This window comes from Zea mays, chromosome 9 (genome assembly GCF_902167145.1).
Source record: "Zea mays cultivar B73 chromosome 9, Zm-B73-REFERENCE-NAM-5.0, whole genome shotgun sequence".
NCBI classification, from domain to species: Eukaryota; Viridiplantae; Streptophyta; class Magnoliopsida; order Poales; family Poaceae; genus Zea; species Zea mays.
This window is the reverse complement of record NC_050104.1, coordinates 113,180,453-113,194,273: the sequence shown is the minus strand read 5'-3', so window position 1 is coordinate 113,194,273 and position 13,821 is coordinate 113,180,453.

Here is a 13,821-nt window from a genome sequence, read left to right as displayed (position 1 = left end):
CAAGTTTCTAAAGGGAGAACACGTGATAGGTTTAACTAACGTGCATTTCAAAAAAGATAGACCTTGTGCAGCTTGTCAAGCAGGTAAACAAGTGGGAGGAGTGCATCACAGCAAGAATGTGATGACCACATCAAGACCCCTGGAGCTGCTACATATGGACCTCTTCGGACCCGTCGCCTATCTAAGCATAAGAGGAAGTAAGTATGGTCTAGTTATTGTTGATGACTTTTCCCACTTCACTTGGGTGTTCTTTTTGCAGGATAAGTCTGAAACCCAAGGGACCCTCAAGCGCTTCCTAAGGAGAGCTCAAAATGAGTTTGAGCTCAAGGTGAAGAAGATAAGAAGCGACAACGGGTCCGAGTTCAAGAACCTTCAAGTGGAGGAGTACCTTGAGGAGGAAGGGATCAAGCACGAGTTCTCCGCTCCCTACACACCACAGCAAAATGGTGTGGTAGAGAGGAAGAATAGGACGCTAATCGACATGGCAAGGACGATGCTTGGAGAGTTCAAGACCCCCGAGCGCTTTTGGTCGGAAGCCGTGAACACAGCTTGCCACGCCATCAACCGGGTCTACCTTCATCGCCTCCTCAAGAAGACTTCGTATGAGCTACTAACCGGTAACAAACCCAATGTTTCGTATTTCCGAGTTTTTGGGAGTAAATGCTACATTCTAGTGAAGAAGGGTAGAAATTCTAAATTTGCTCCCAAAGCTGTAGAAGGGTTTCTGCTAGGTTATGATTCAAATACAAAGGCGTATAGGGTCTTCAACAAATCATCGGGTTTGGTTGAAGTCTCTAGCGACGTTGTATTTGATGAGACTAATGGCTCTCCAAGAGAGCAAGTTGTTGATCTTGATGATGTAGATGAAGAAGATGTTCCGACGGCCGCAATACGAACCATGGCGATTAGTGATGTGCGACCACAGGAACAAAAGGAGCAAGATCAACCTTCTTCCTCAACAATGGTGCATCCCCCAACTCAAGACGATGAACAGGTTCATCAAGAGGAGGCGTGTGATCAAGGGGGAGCACAAGATGATCATGTGATGGAGGAAGAAGCACAACCGGCACCTCCAACCCAAGTTCGAGCGACGATTCAAAGGGATCATCCCGTCGACCAGATTTTGGGTGACATTAGCAAGGGAGTAACTACTCGGTCTCGATTAGTTAATTTTTGTGAGCATTACTCCTTTGTATCTTCTATTGAGCCTTTCAGGGTAGAGGAGGCCTTGCTAGATCCGGACTGGGTGTTGGCCATGCAAGAGGAGCTCAATAACTTCAAGAGAAATGAAGTTTGGACACTGGTGCCTCGTCCCAAGCAAAATATTGTGGGAACCAAGTGGGTGTTCCGCAACAAACAAGATGAGCACGGGGTGGTGACAAGGAACAAGGCATGACTTGTGGCAAAAGGTTATGCCCAAGTCGCAGGTTTGGACTTTGAGGAGACTTTTGCTCCTGTGGCTAGGCTAGAGTCCATTCGTATTTTGCTAGCATATGCCGCTCACCATTCTTTCAGGTTGTTCCAAATGGATGTGAAGAGCGCTTTCCTCAACGAGCCAATCAAGGAAGAGGTATACGTGGAGCAACCCCCTGGCTTTGAGGATGAACGGTACCCCGACCACGTGTGTAAGCTCTCTAAGGCGCTCTATGGACTTAAGCAAGCCCCAAGAGCATGGTATGAATGCCTTAGAGACTTTTTAATTGCTAATGCTTTCAAGGTTGGGAAAGCCGATCCAACTCTTTTTACTAAGACTTGTGATGGTGATCTTTTTGTGTGCCAAATTTATGTCGATGACATAATATTTGGTTCCACTAACCAAAAGTCTTGTGAAGAGTTTAGCAGGGTGATGACGCAGAAATTCAAGATGTCGATGATGGGCGAGTTGAACTACTTCCTTGGGTTCCAAGTGAAGCAACTCAAGGACGACACCTTCATCTCCCAAACGAAGTACACGCAAGACTTGCTAAAGCGGTTTGGGATGAAGGACGCCAAGCCCGCAAAGACTCCGATGGGGACCGACGGACACACCGACCTCAACAAAGGAGGTAAGTCCGTTGATCAAAAGGCATACCGATCAATGATAGGGTCTTTACTTTATTTATGTGCTAGTAGACCGGATATTATGCTCAGCGTATGCATGTGTGCTAGATTTCAATCTGATCCTAAGGAGTGTCACTTAGTGGCGGTGATGCGAATCTTTAGATATTTAGTCGCTACCCCTTGCTTCAGGATCTGGTATCCAAAGGGGTCTACTTTTGACTTGATTGGATATTCAGATTCCGACTATGTCGGATGTAAGGTCGATAGGAAGAGTCATCGGGGACGTGCCAATTCTTAGGAAGGTCCCTGGTGTCATGGAATTCTAAGAAACAAACTTCTGTTGCCCTATCCACCGCTGAGGCCGAGTACGTTGCCGCAGGACAGTGTTGCGCGCAACTACTTTGGATGAGGCAAACCCTCCGGGACTTTGGCTACAATCTGAGCAAAGTCCCACTCCTATGTGATAATGAGAGTGCTATCCGCATGGCAGAAAATCCTATTGATCACAGCCGCACAAAGCACATAGACATCCGGCATCACTTTTTGAGAGACCACCAGCAAAAGGGAGATATCGAAGTGTTTCATGTTAGCACCGAGAACCAGCTAGCCGATATCTTTACCAAGCCTCTAGATGAGAAGACCTTTTGCAGGTTGCGTAGTGAGCTCAATGTCTTAGATTCGCAGAACCTGGATTGAATTATAGCATACTTGTGTTTATGCCTTTGATCATGTTCCTTCTACATTTTGTTGCTTATTTATGGGGCTCAAGTTGTACAAGCACTCCCCGGACCTCACAAGTCCTTGTGCAAGTGACGCACACATTTAGGGGGAGATGTGTTACAACTTGACCCTTTGAGACTAACCATGTGCTTGAGTTTGCTTAATTTAGTCTCGAAGGAGGATTGAAAGGGAAAAGGTGGACTTGGACCATGCAAGACTTCCACTGCACTCCGATGAGAGGGTAACTTATTCCAAGTTCATCTCTTATACTCTTATTGCCTTCTTACTCTTAGTTGAAGATTTTGGTGAGGCAATGGGGTTAAAGGGCCAAGATTGATCCCATTTTGGTGCTTGATGCCAAAGGGGGAGAAAATAAGGCCAAAGCAATAAATGGATCAGCTACCACTTGAGAAATTTTGAAAATAGTAGAATAGAGCTTTTTGATTTGTTAAAACTCTCTTGTTTGTCAAAAGTTGGTCTCTTGTGGGGAGAAGGCTTAATCATGGGAAAAAGGGGGAGTTTTTTGAATCCTTGATCAATTTCTCGTGAAACAGCTCTCATTATGGTTCAACATGTGTGTTTGACTTAGATATAGGAAATTGAGGTTGATTTGCGAAAACAAACCAAGTGGTGGCAAAGAGTGATCCATATATGTCAAATTTGAATCAAAAAAATATTGAGTTCTTATTTGAATTGATTTTGCACTTGTTCTACTTGCTTTATGTTGTGTTGGCATAAATCACCAAAAAGGGGGAGATTGAAAGGGAAATGTGCCTTTGGGCCATTTCTAAGTATTTTGGTGATTTAGTGTCCAACACAAGTGCCTAAGTGTTGATCTATGCAAAGTGGTGGACAAAGTGCAAATCAAGTCAAAAGGTATGTTTCTAGACTTAGTACATTGTTTTATGGACTGATGTATTGTGTCTAAGTGCTGGAAACCGGAGAAATTAAATTGGAAAAGAGATGGCTTTGTTCAGCCAAAGTCTGCTCAGTCTGGGTGCATCGGACTGTCCGGTGGTGCACCGGACAGTGTCCGGTGCGCCAGGCAGACTCAGGCGAACTTGCTGCTCTCGGGAAGTAATTAACGACGTACGGCTAAAATTCACCGGACTGTCCGGTGAGTCAACGGTCGGCCGGGCCAACGGTCGGTCGCGCGATCCACGCGGGACACGTGGCCGAGCCAATGGCTAGTAGGGGGAACCGGACTGTCCGGTGTGCACCAGACAGTGTCTGGTGCGCCAACGGCTCCAAGGATGCCAACGGTCGGCTTCGCCAAATAAGAGAGGAAATCCGCACCGGACAGTGTCCGGTGGTGCACCGGACTGTCCGGTGCGCCAGGCGACAGAAGGCAAGAATTGCCTTCCCAGATTGCTCTCAACGGCTCCTAGCTGCCTTGGGGCTATAAAAGGGACCCCTAGGCGCATGGAGGAGAATACCAAGCATCCTTTGAGCATTGTTGATCACTCACACTCCATTCTTGCGCACTTGTTCGACATTCTTAGTGATTTGAGCTCCGTTCTAGTGTGAAACTTGTGATAGTCTCTTGAGCTCAAGTCTGGGTCTTGTGTGTGCGTATTTGCTATGATCTTTGTGTCTTGTGTGAGTTGCTCATCCCTCCCTTACTCCGTGCTTCTTTGTGAACATCAAAGTGTAAGGGCGAGAGGCTCCAAGTTGTGGAGATTCCTCGCGAACGGGATATAGAAAAGAAAAGCAAAGCACTGTGGTATTTAAGTGGGTCTTTGGACCGCTTGAGAGGGGTTGATTGCAACCCTCGTCCGTTGGGACGCCACAACGTGGAAGTAGGCAAGTGTTGTACTTGGCCGAACCACGGGATAAACCACTGTGTCTATCTGTGTTGATCCTCTTGTGGTTATTGTGTTTCGCTAAGACTCTTCTCTAGCCACTTGGCATTACTGTGCTAACGCTTAACTAAGTTTTTGTGGCATTAAGTTCAAGTTTTACAGGATCACCTATTCACCCCCCCCCTCTAGGTGCTCTCAAGACCTCCCGACGCTCTTGCTTGCGGTGCCGAGGCGAGGCGTTCGCCACTTGCCCACCGTAGATCATGAAGCAGTCGTGGACCTCGGGGAACTCCTCTGCCTTGTGATCCTCCTTCTTGTCGTTGTTGTGGGCTCTGCCACCTTCCACCGATGGCCCGACCCTGTGGAAGTAGCGCCGAAGCATGACGCACTCCTCAAGGGTGTGCTTGACGGGACCCTGATGATAGGGGCACGACTCCTTGAGCATCTTGTCGAATAGGTTGGCGCCTTCGGGAGGCTTCCGAGGGTTCCTGTGCTCGGCGGCGGCCACAAGGTCTGCGTCGGTGGCGTCGCGTTTCGCTTGCGACTTCTTCTTGCCCTTCTTCCTTGCGCCGCGCTGAGCGGATGCCTCGGGGACGTCTTCTGGCTGGCGCCCTTGAGGCTGCTTGTCCTTTCGGAAGATGGCCTCGACCGCCTCCTGACCAGAGGCGAACTTGGTGGCGGTGTCCATCAGCTCGCTCGCCCTGGTGGGAGTCTTGCGACCCAGCTTGCTCACCAGGTCGCGGCAAGTGGTGCCGGCGAGGAACACGCCGATGACATCCGAGTCGGTGATGTTGGGCAGCTCGGTGCGCTGCTTCGAAAATCGCTGGATGTAGTCCCGCAGGGACTCTCCCGGCTGCTGGCGGCAGCTTCGAAGATCCTAGGAGTTCCCAGGGCGTACGTATGTGCCCTGGAAGTTGCCGGCGAAGGCTTTGACCAGGTCGTCCCAGTTGGAGATCTGCGCAGGAGGCAGATGCTCCAGCCAGGCTCGGGCGGCGTCGGAGAGGTACAGGGGAAGGTTGCGGATGATGAGGTTGTCATCGTCCGTCCCACCCAGCTGACAGGCCAGCCGGTAGTCCGCGAGCCACAGTTCTGGCTTTGACCCCCCGAGTACTTGGTAATGGTAGTCGGGGTTTGGAACCGGGTCGGGAACGGCGCCCGTCGTATGGCCCGGCTGAAAGCTCGCGGACCGGGTGGTTCAGGCGAGGGGCTCCGATCCTCCCCGCTGTCATAGCGTCCCCCACGCCTGGGGTGGTAGCCTCGGCGCACCTTCTCGTCGAGGTGGGCTCGACGGCCGAGGCGACCCGGGGCTGCAGGCGCTATGTTTCGCGTGCGCCCGGTGTGGACCGAGGCTTCCCGCATGAATCGGGAAGTCGCGGTGCGATGCTCTGGGGGTACCCTTGCCTTCGGGAGGCAGAGCTTTCGGCCCATCGGACCGCGACATCCTCCAGGAGATTCTTGAGCTTTCCCTGGATTCGCCGCCCCTCGGTGGTGGATGGTTCCGGCATCGCTCGGAGTAGTATTGCTGCAGCAGCCAGGTTCTGGCCGACCCCGCTGGAAGCTGGGGACAGCCTCGCCCTGGCATCGTCAGTAATGCGGTGCTGGACGTCCTGGGCCAGATGACGTGCTTCTCCGGCCGGTGCTCGGCCTGCCCACTCCTGCCCGATATTTTGCCGAAGCTGCACAAGGTGTCCTGCTTCCTCGTCGAGCCTGGCCTGTATCTCGCGGATTTGCTCGAGCTGTGCGTCCTGACCCCCCGCAGGGACTGAAACCACAGCTAGCTCCCGAAGGATGTCAACGCGAGGCGCAGGCCTAGGGGGATCATCGTCCTCCAACATACCAAGATGGTTGCCTTCGTCGAGACCCCCTAGATCGACGTGGAAGCATTCACGACTTGGGCCACAGTCCTCGTCGCTGAGGCTGTGGCTACTATCGGAGCAATCGGAGAGGCAGTAGTCACATGCGGTCATGAAGTCCCGCATGGCACTGGGGTCACCGAGCCCGGAGAAATACCAACCAGAGTCGGGCTCATCATCTTCCTCGGAACCCAGGGGCCCGTAGGTCGAGACGGCCGTCAGTTGGTCCTAGGTTGACCGCATGTGATACCCTGGAGGGTTTGGACGTGCCTTTATGAAAGCGTTCACCGAAGCGGGGTCGCTTGCTGGGTCGCAGCTGAATCTAAAAGGCATGGAACGGGAAACGGACAGTATCTCTTGATCAACGGGTGGTGACGAAGTCACGTCAGGGGCGGACTACACCGTTGTCTGAGGTACGAAGCTAACGCCCAGCAAGTCCTTCGCGAGCGTGCTGGCGTCGTCCGTCAGCTTGGGGTTGGCGTGTTGCGGAGAGGCGACGCTCGTCTTCGTCTCAGACGCGAGGTCAACGCCCGACGTGTCCCCCGCTGGGGCGCCGGCGCCGTCGACTCGCTCGACAGTCGACGAGGTGCCGCCTCCTGCTTGGCCATGCCTGCCCCGCCTCCTCCTCCGTCGGCGGGGAAGGTGACGGGACAGACCCGGATGTTGCTCTTCTGCCACGTAGGGAAGACGTCGTCGATTCCACCGCCGGTGGGCGGGCTGACGGCCGCCATTGTCGTTGTCGCGCGGCGGAGGAAGGAGTATCATGTTGTAGCTGCCGTTGAGGGACATGAACTCAAGACTCTCGAAACGGAGCATCGTCCCAGGTTGGAGAGGTTGCTAGAGACTACCCATCTGGAGCTTGACGGGAAGCTGTTCGTCAACACGCAGCAGGCCCCTACCTAGCGCGCCAACTGTCGGCGTTTCGACCCCGGGGGGTCCCTGGATCGACGAGTAAATTATCGCTGCATGTCCCAGCCCAGATGGGTTGGCGCGAGACGGAACACAAGGGGGGAAAACAGCAAGGGGAAACCGCGGCCTTCGTGTTGTCCTGCGCCCAGGGTGGATGCGCTTGCATTAGGGGGTTACAAGCGTTCGCGAGGGAGAGAGAGAGAGAGACCGTCCACCAACCCGTTCTCCCGCGCGGCCACCTTCTCGTACGAGAGCCCTAGGCCTTCCTTTTATAGACGTAAGGAGAGGGCCCAGGTGTACAATGGGGGTGTAGCAATGTGCTAACGTGTCTAGCAGAGAGGAGCCAGAGCCCTAAGTACATGCCGTCGTGGCTGTCGGAGAGGTTTTGGCGGCCTGTTCATGTGATGTCATGGCCGTCGGAGGAGCGCTTGAGCCCCGTGGAAGTACAGCTATTGGGGCTGTCGGATCCTTGCTGACGTCTCCTTGCTTCCGTAAGGGGCTGAGAGCCACCGTCGTCATGGAGCACGCGGGGTGCCATCATTACTTGTTTACCGGGGCGAGCCAGATGGGATGCCGGTCTTGTTCCCCGTAGCCTGAGCTAGCTAGGGGTAGGGTAATGATGGCCCCCTGTGACGTGGTCGGTCCGAGCCCGAGGTCGGGCGAGGCGGAGGCTCCTCCGAGGTCGAGGTTGAGTCCGAGCCCCGAGGGTCGGGCGAGGTGGAGACCGTCGTCCAAGGTCGAGATTAAGTCCGAGCCCTGGGGTCGGGCGAGGCGGAGACCGCCTTTCGGAGTCGAGGCTGAGTCCGAGCCCTGGGGTCGGGCGAGGCGGAGTCCGTCTTCCGAGGTCGAGGCTGAGTCCGATCCCTAGGGTCGGGCGAGGCGGAGACCGTCGTCCGACGTCGAGGTTGAGTCCGAGCCCTGGGGTCGGGCGAGGCGGAGTCTGTCGTCCGAGGTCGAGGTTGAGTCCGAGCCCTGGGGTCGGGCGAGGCGGAGCTTCCTATGGCGCCTGAGGTCGGTCTTGGCGGCTGTCAGCCTCACCCTGACGGGCAGCACAGCAGTCGGAGCAGCACAGGCGGCGCTGTTTTCCTGTCATGTCGGTCAGTGGAGCGGCGAAGTGACTACGGTCACTTCAGCTCTATCGACTGAGGAGCGCGCGTCAGGATAAGGCGTCAGTCGATCCTTGCATTAAATGCTCCTGCGATACGGTCGGTTGGCGTGGCAATCCGGCCAAGGTTGCTTCTCCGCGAAGCTTGTCCGAGCTGGGCCTCGGGCGAGTCGAAGGTGCGTCCGTTGCTTGAGGGGACCCTCGGACGAGACGTGAATCCTCCTAGGTCGGCTGCCTTTGCCCGAGGCTGGGCTCGGGCGAGGCGAGATCGTGTCCCTTGAGTGGACGGAGCCTTGACCTGAATCGTGCCCATCAGGCCTTTGCAGCTTTGTGCTGATGGGGGTTACCAGCTGAGATTAGGAGTCTTGGGGGTACCCCTAATTATGGTCCCCGACAAATACATCAAGCATTATATTATTCTACATGTTTAATTCAGGTCCTAAGAGGAAATAGAACAATTAAAAAATATGTAGACATAAAAAAATTATAGGATGGACTATAATAATAACTAAACTACTCTATTTCTCATAGGTTGCATCGTCTTTCTTTGTTAATAACTAAATGGCTCTCAACCAATAATTAGTTCATTATCTAGGTTAAGGTAGGCATAACCCATCACTCGTTCGCAAATGGTCATACTTGCTCGAAACATCGTTGTAGGGTGAGCCGGCTCGAGCTCGAAGCAGCTCGGCTTGGCTCGTGAACCTCAAGCGAGTCGAGCCGAGTTTGTATTTTTGGCTCGTTGGTCAAGCGAGCCGAGCCAAGCCAACTCGTTCCGGCTTGCGAGCTGCGCCAACTATACTGAATTAATCAATTTGCATAATCATAATAGATCATTGGTTCATTTCTTAGTCTTTGACGATGGATATATGATAATTCAAATTTAGATTGTCCATAATATTAAATAATAATTCTATATTTCATATTTAAATACTATTAGTTTAACATATAATGAATTATATTTACCAATGTGTAGCTCGTGAGCTGAGCCGAGCCAGTTCGCAAGCCAATTTCGAGCCGAGCCGAGCCTCACCGTTGAGCTCGTGCACTAGGTGAGCCGTGCTCAGCTCTTTCCAACCCTACGTCACTTCGTGGAAACGCCGTCATATGGTCTCTTCTTATAGGTGACAATGTGCTCTAAATTTAACATTATAAGATTTAAGGATCAGATCGGATTAGGATCATGCCCTATTTCTTTTCATTTTTAAACTAAAATTTATTTAGAGCCCTACCACTTTGTGAAGAAAAATTTGGATCGTGATCCATTACCACCTCTGTCTATGCTCGACGTGAGAGCTCCTGTCATGCGGCTAGCACCATCTGTTAACGTCCTCCCTTTCACCGTGCTCTAAGGCTATCCGCACTCATTCTACTCTAAATTTCTACTCTAAATAAATATATTCTATCCTAGTCATCAACATTTTAAAATACAGTAGTCAAACTTCTGTATCTAGAACTACTCTATATCTCAACACTATATAAACTACCATATTTTTTATCAATATGTATCAAAAATACCCACCGTGGATCCCACCACCCACTCCTTTGCTTTTGCCCCACTCGTACGCTACAGTGGATAGAGTTTGTGCCGTTCAAACTCTACTTCTAGCGTTCTAAGCGGTGTACAGCAAAATAGAGTGGAATGCAGCAGATGGCTGTAGACTTTTTGCACTAGATAACGCTATGTCGGATAGAGTTACGTATGCAGCAGATGTCTGCGGACAGCCTAATTGATCCTTTCCAGCACCTTAAGCACGATCGCACCCCTATTGCTGATAGCTAGGATCTATATATTTTGTACGAATTCATGTTACTTGTAACACTTTTAGAGCGCAAAATATTTATTTTTAAATTAAAAAGAATATTTATTTTTAAATTAAAAAGATGACGGCAAAAAATGACTCGGACAGACATTGAAAAACCAGTAGGTTCACCCAACCTATTAACTAGAGGTTCCAAATATCCCCAACTAAGTTAGTAGTTAATAATTAGTGGGGAAATATCTTGTACAATCAACTATATTGGTGCAAGCGTACAATCAAACGATCCGGTGCATCCAATCAAAATTTAACAGTCATCGTTATTTTACATTTAACTCCTATGTGAAACCTAATACCTATTTTACATTTAACTCTGAAAGGGAATTAGGCTTACACCTATTTTCCAAATATTTTTTGTGGTTGAATCGTCCAACACAAATAATTGGACTAACTAGTTTGCTCTAGTCTATAAGTTATACAAGTGCCAAAGGTTCACACTTAGCCAATAAAAAGGCCAAGAAATGGGTTAAACCAAAAGAGCAAGGGACAACAGAAGGCTGCCCTGGTCTGGTGCACCGGACTGTCCGGTGTGCCACCGGACAGTGTCCGGTGCACCAGGGGACTCCAAGCCAAACTTCGCACCTTCGGGAATTTTCAGAGGCGCTTCGCTATAATTCACCAGACTGTCCGGTGCACCACCGGACAGTGTCCGGTGCCCCAGGGGAGAGCGGCTCTGAACTCGCCAGCTTCGGATTTCCACTCCGCTATAATTCACTGGACATGTCCGGTGCACACCGGACTGTCCGGTGAGCCAGCGGAGCAACGGCTACTTCGCGCCAACGGTCGACTGCAACGCATTAAATGCGCGCCAGCGCACGCAGAGGAGCAGAGCACGCGCGGGTGGCACACCAGACAGTCTACAGGACTTGTCCGGTGCACCACCGGACAGTCTACAGGACTTGTCCGGTGCACCACCGGACAGCCAGGCGGGCCCACAAGTCAGATCTCCAACGATCGGAACCCAACGGCCTAGTGACGTGGCTGGCGCACCGGACAGTGTCCGGTGGCGCACCGGACTGTCCGGTGCGCCATGCGACAGCAGCCTCCACCAAACGGCTAGTTTGGTGGTTGGGGTTATAAATACCCCCAACCACCCCACATTCAAATCATCCAAGTTTTCCAACTTCCAACCAATTACAAGAGCTCTAGCATTCAACTCTAGACACACTCAAGTGATCAAATCCTCTCCCAATTCCACAAAAGCTTTAGTGTTAAGTGAGAGAGATTTGTTGTGTTCTTTTGAGCTCTTGCGCTTGGATTGATTTCTTTCTCATTCTTTCTTGAGATCAAACTCACTTGTAATTGAGGCAAGAGACACCAATCGTGTAGTGATCCTTGTGGGAACTTTGTGTTCCAAGTGATTGAGAAGAAAAGCTCACTCGGTCCGAGGGACCGTTTGAGAGAGGGAAAGGGTTGAAAGAGACCCGGTCTTTGTGACCACCTCAACGGGGAGTAGGTTTGCAAGAACCGAACCTCGGTAAAACAAATCCGCGTGTCACACTCTTTATTTGCTTGTGATTTGCTTTACGCCCTCTCTCTCGGACTTGTTTCTATTTCTAACGCTAACCCGGCTTGTAGTTGTGATTTAGTTTGTAAATTTCAGACTCGTCCTATTCACCCCCCATCTAGGCGACTTTCAAACTCCTTCCATATGAAATTGTTGGATCTAGATTAAATGTCCTGCATAGTTTGATTGCATGTTTACACCAAATGGGTGATTGAACAGGATGTCCCATAGTTAACCGTAGCTAACAATTTGTTAGTTGGCTAACTATTAGGTGTTTGGTTCACGAAATGTAACGTAAGTGACAACAATAAGGATTCACACTCGGGTACCAGCGATAACAAGCTTAAATTGGGTGATACCAATTCATAGTATGATATATAATTATAGTTAAACTTAAACAAACATGATTTAACGTTATCAGTTACCTATCATGTAAGTTATAAATCTGTAAACCAAACAACCACCTTAATTCTATGTTTTCAAACAGTCCTTAAATATTCCTAGACACAACTAAAATTTATCATGTTAATCACGCTCTGAGACACGCTCACACGCACAGTCAAAATCAAAATGCCAGTATAACAACTCGACCATAGCAATCAAGACAAAGTTGGAGGTCTTCTAGGCCTGTGGTGGTTGTATTAACTGCTAGAGCCTTCCACCTGACAATCACAAAGCACATGAAAGTACTTAAGTGAAGAGCAATTCATATATTCTGCAGTATACCAAAGATCGTCAAGGTGCACCGAGCAAATAACAGCAAGCAAAGGTACAGGTGAAAATATTAGCACTAGTTGATCTTTGAAACTGTCCCATGATTGATATATCTTCATGTGGATAAGTTAGACTCTATTTGGAACCTCTAAAGCTAATAATTAGCCGTCAAAAATTAGATGTAGACAATAGTGGAGGACAAACCAATAATTAGGTATGGCTGGAAAAAAAAAGAAAAACACGGGCAACAAGAATCGAATTCACTACCTACGACTTAGAATTTAGTAGCCTATGTATTTTTGTTTGTGCTCATGATAGAAGATATAAAAGTTTTAAAATTTTAGGTATGGCTGATGCCTTACTAAACCACAATGGCTCCTCCGCCATTGGATGTAGAGGTTCCAAACACCATCGGCTAATACCTAGCTATAACTCACAGAGTCACAGGTAACAATTAGTTTATAGTTAGTGGTGGTAATGGATCACGATCTAAATGTTTCTTCACAATTTTTTAGAATCCTAAATAAAATTTAGTTCAAAAATAAATAAAAATAAAGTCATTCTAATCTGATTCGATATTTAAATTTTATAATGTAAAATTTAGAGCTCATTGTCACCCCTATTCATAGTTGGGTCAACCTAACTAACAATTTGTTAGCTAGCAAACTATTAGCTCTAGGAGTTCTAAACAGTAGCTCTAACTTATTAGGTTGTTCGCTTTAGGTTAAAGCTAAATTGCTGCTGCTGTAATCTATAAAAACAAAACATTTTAGAAGCTGTTTTGGATTAAAACTAAGCGAACATCATGTTAGTTTCTATGTTTAAGACCTTTTCGGACTATAAATTTTACACGACAGGTAATGTGGACGGCAGAATTTTGAAACGACAGGATTGAGAAGGAAGGCTACTTAATGAGACCTCTGAAAAACTGGAAAGCATAATATTTTCTTAGTTTGCTGCTAGAGAATAGATATATACGAACGATCACAATCACCTCATACTCAATCAGATAACAGTAGCTCCATCCTGAAAACGAACACTACGCTTTGTGCGCGCAGAGGGTTTAGGGTAGATGGAGGCTGCGCGTGGGGAAGAAAGCGTGTAGAGGAGATGGGAGCTGCGGGACGCGTGCGTGAATACACAGGGTCTACTCTTGATAGTAGTATATATAACAGAAACATGTGAGCTTATTTTCTATCGAAGCCTCTAGCTGTGCTAACCAATCCTAGCTAATCTAGACTAATTTTCCCAACTAGTAACAAGCACCGGCTGATCAACCACCTAGATACTAGGACCCAACTTACACCTAGATATTACTCTCTTTGTCCATAAATATTAGTTGTTCTTATTT